Raw genomic sequence first — 4,831 nt, forward strand, 5'->3', positions numbered from 1 at the left:
GATTCTATTTGAGTGATCGTGGATAGATTGACAAAGTCGGCGCATTTTCTGGCAGTGCGAAAGGACTTCGCAATGGAAAGGTATGCCGAGTTGTATATGCATCAAATAGTTCGTTTACATGGGGTGCCAGTAACGATTACTTCATATCGTGATCCAAAGTTTACCGCCAACTTTTGGAAAAGTATGCAGACAGCATTGGGAACAAAACTACAGTTTAGTACAGCTTATCATCCGCAAACAGATGGTCAGTCAGAGAGAACGATTTAGACTCTAGAGGATATGCTTCGAGCATGTGTATTGGACTTTCAAAGTAAATGGGAAGAACAGCTATCCTTGGCGGAATTTGCGTGCAACAATAGCTTTCAACAGAGTATTGGAATGGTGTCATTTGAGGCACTGTATGGCAGGGCATGTAGAACGCCCGTGTGTTGGGATGAAATTGGAGAGAGAAGTATAACGGGTCCCGAATTGGTCCAGCAATCAGTTGAGGCGGTTAAGATTATTCGTAAAAAGTTGAAAACTGCACAAAGTCGCCAAAAGAGTTATGCTGACCGGAGACGAAGACCGTTGGAATTTCAAGTAGGAGATCACATTTTTCTTAAGGTATCGCCAATGAGGGGATTGTCCCGGTTTGGCAAGAAGGGAAAGTTGAGCCCGAGGTACGTGGGACAATTCAAGATTTTGGAAAAGATTGGAGATTTGGCTTATCGACTTGCATTGCCGCCGAATTTGTCTCAAGTCCACAACGTGTTCCACGTGTCGATGTTCAGGAAGTATGAACCAGACTCGAACCATGTGCTAAATCATGAGGAAATAGAAGTCGATGACAGGGTGTCGTATGTTGAAAGGCCGGTAAGGATCGAGGATAGGAAGGAACAAGTTTTAAGGAACAAGATGATTCTGATGGTCAAAGTGATTTGGGAGCATCACGGGACAGAAGGCACCACTTGGGAAAGTGAAGAGCTAATGCGACGTCAATACCCCCACTTGTTTGAATAGTTGAGTTGGGTTGTAAATTTCGAGGACGAAATTTTTGTAAGGGGGGAAGAGTTATGACATTCTGAAATTCGACCCACTTGGGATTTATTAAATGGATGATTTTATTAACGCGCTTGTAGTTAGATCTCGCCCGGAACTGATCACTCCTGGGATACTAACCATTATGGAATGGCTAATTAGGGATTTAAGTTCGCGCGACCAAAGAAACTCGATCGTAGGCTGACTTTCGACCATAAGGATTGTCGAGGTGATATTTTGGGCCAATGTAGGCCGATCCAAGGATGGTCACAGATAGATTCGCCAATGTCATACGAGTGGATCGCGAGTGATTCCGCTTGACCATGAAATGAATTTGTGAATGACCTTAAACCTATTCCGAACGATCGTGCCCCTCGGGACTAGTGATTGATCCTCGCAATTACATGACAACCGAGGTCGCCATGGTTCGGGTGAACTTAAACGTGGCTCGACTTAGTGTCGACCACGGGTCAAATTCGCGTAACACCCAAGAGCCACCCGTTAGTCAGAGATACGCTTAAGTCGCGTTGATTTGATTTAGTCATAATTAGAGCCCAAGTTTGGGTTTTGAATTCCTCGAACGACATGACAATTAATTGGACGACGTCTTCATTAGCGTAATAAATCTTAGAATTTGTTGGATTTGTCGGAAAATCGAAATTTGGACCGGGAGTGGAAAATTACCGTTTTGCCCTTGGGATTATGTGAAGGCTCTTAAGAATAGTGGAAGGGCAGTTTGATCTTTTGGCTGTCCCCATGATGGACGAATTTTATGGACAAAAATGCCCCCATCCTCCTTGTTCATTTCCTTCTTTGCCCTAGATATTTTGTGGATGGTTTAATCTTAGCCGTTGGATGAGATGGATGTAATGTGTGTTTGAATGTGGACCTTTAGATTTGGTGAGATGGTGGAGAGGGTAAGATGGTCTTTTAATGTGAGTTGACCCACCTAGCCTTTTAGGTCATGATGGCCCCTTTCTAGGTAATGATGACTTAGACCCCCCTAGCCATAATGACCTAACCTTTTTAGCCATAATGACCTACCTAACCTACCCCCCTAGTCTATTCTTTTCCTTTTCTTTTCTTTTCTTCCTCTTCCTCTCCCTCTCTCTCTCTTCTAACGCCATTCTCCTCCCCCTTTGACCGACCTTCTTCTTCTCCTCCTCCTCTTGCACGCTCGGTCGTCCGTCCACGCCGGCGCCGGAAACCACCGCCCGTCCGGTTGTCCTCGCCGCCGCAATCTCACCACCACCATCCCCTTCTCTCTCTCTCTCTCTCTCTCTCTCTCTCTCTCTCTCTCTCTCTCTCTCTCTCTCTCTCTCTCTCTCCCTCGGCTAGCTCTCCTCCTCTCTCCCTTGCCATTCGCACGCTCGGCCGGCAAGCCACGCTATCGCCACCGTCGCCGTCCAACCGGAGCCGCCGCCGTCACCATCCGTCCGTCATTCGCCGAGGCCACCGTGCGACCGCCGTCTTGCTGCCCTCTTTCTTGCTTGAGCTTGCTTAGGACCTCTAGTAAGTGACATTCTAAACCTTGCTTACGATGGCGGGTACTAACGGACTAGTTTAGGTGTTGTTATGACAAGTTTAGGGGTTGTTTTGATGGTGGACTTACCGGTTGATCATGAGTGGATTTGTGGATGGATTTGTGGTGATTTGGTAGTTATTTACAGACCAAATAAGGGCTGATCATGGTGGTTATGCATGCTGGAAATTTTGGTTTAGCGTGACAAGTGTATGTCTTGATTTGTGGATTAAATGTGTTGGATTGTTGTGTGGTGGCGTGGCCGTTTTGTGATGGTCTTTGTGGCTAGATTTAAACATGAGAATGTTGATTATATGTTCTTTTTATGGGCAGTGATTATCGGTTTAGTGGTAGCCTATTATACTTGGCGGAATATGGAATTTATGGTTGAAATTCGAAATTCATTTGTGCGAGCATGGGCTGATTTGATTTGGTTGGAGATTGAGCATGTTTGTATGATGTTTGAGCGTGTGGATGTGTGAAAATTCATGCGGTGTGGCGTGCGCGTGATCACTAAAAACCCTAAGGCGTGTAATGTAACGTGGGGTCCAGATAAAATGTGGTGTGTTGATGTGCTCGCTTGATCACATAATCCCTGATGCGTTTAACGCGGGGAATTGAGCCCGTCCTGAGGCGTGTACTGTAACGCGGGACGATGCCCGGTATTACCGGAAGACCGCCAACTTGATGCGTTTATGCGGGTTGTGCCGTAGGTGGAGGATGTTGAGTCTGAGGCGTGATACGCGGGCAAAAGACATAGCCTGAGGCGTGTACTGTAACGCGGGCTAAGGAGTGTTGTGAATATGAGACGGTTGTACGTGGACCGTTGATCGAAAATGAACCTGAGGCGTAATTACGCGGGTCGTGAATAAGCTGAACACGTGTACTTCATTGTAAGAACGAATGCCAGATGTTGAGTTAAGTTTGGCAAGTATTCGGATTGTCATGACTATACGAGTATGTATTGAGTGTTTCATGTGATTTAGAGCGTTCACGTCATGATTGGCATATTATCGTGATTAAGTTGACGTGTAGGGCTTACGTATGTGACAAGGCCGAGTAAGTGTGCCTGTGATTGTTTTATGCACTATGGGATTATATTAATTGAATGCTTATTTTTGTCTGGTGGTACGTGTTAGCCTAGGTGGGGTTTAGGGTGTATACTTGCTGAGACGTGTTCTCATGGTTGTTTAACCAAACCATTTCAGAACCCTGACCTGGACAATGAATAACCCTCCGACACGTTTTGGCATCCCGATGCATTCGGAGAATTCGGCAATAGAATACCCTATAGGGAACAACCAGGTATGGATCAAGCGTACTACAATAGTGTATGTAGACGTGGGCCAACCCGAGCTGCAACCAAACAAGTATACGCGTGGTGTTTCAAAGACGGGTTGGATGAGTTCGTGCCTGTTTGAAGTTTTGATGCCCCATTTGATGGGGTAGGTGATTGGGATCCCTCAGCTGTGCCTCCTCCTGATTGTGAACTTACCAGTATCGAGACCCGTCCTGTATCCGCTCTTGCACCCGCTCCCGTACCACCACCTGAACCCATGTGTCCCGAGCCTATGGAGGTCGAGGTCGACCTAGAGCCCGAGGAGTCATACCAGGGGGCAATCCCTTTGAAGCCGGAGATTGAGCATGAACTAACCGAAGAATTTGAAGACCCCGAGGCAGAGTACAAGGAGCCCGAAGAAGAGTTTGAAGAAGAACCCGAGGAAGACCTGCCAATCGAGGTCCCATCAGAGTCGGGATCCGAGGGTAACCCGATTGAGATCGAGGCTGATTCCGAGTCAGATGATGAGTGGGCTGACCCGGGGGAGCCTGATATCGATTCTAGGGGGATAGACCCTGATGGTCACCTGCTGGGTCTCGTAGGGGTTAGCTAGGGCTAGTTATTAGAACCATTTTTGGGGAATGCCCTTTTTGGTATAGATGCTTACCTATCCAAACCACTTGCCCCTTTTTGTTGATAAGTGGTTGCTAATCGTGTAAGCCTGGCCTGGTTGTAAGAATGGATAGTATATGTACGTCTTGTGTTAATGGCAGTTGTTTGTTTATTCATGCGGTGGCTTCTCCCTGTTACCCCTTTTCTAATTCTTATCCGGGTGTTATGCTTGTTTCCACATGTGCTTGATCTCTGATGCTTTTGGGGTTGGGTCGGCGGCGAACCTGGGACGTCGCATTCAATTTGACCAGCTTAGGGGTGTCGCGCGCTCGTTGGGGTTTGGGGCGTGACATGGTCTGGGAGAGACCCTTGCACGGAAATACCTCATTAGCGCCTAAATC

This window comes from Syzygium oleosum, unplaced genomic scaffold (assembly GCF_021117445.2).
Source record: "Syzygium oleosum isolate NSW1041296 unplaced genomic scaffold, Sole_v2.1 Sole_v2.45, whole genome shotgun sequence".
Classification (NCBI taxonomy): domain Eukaryota; kingdom Viridiplantae; phylum Streptophyta; class Magnoliopsida; order Myrtales; family Myrtaceae; genus Syzygium; species Syzygium oleosum.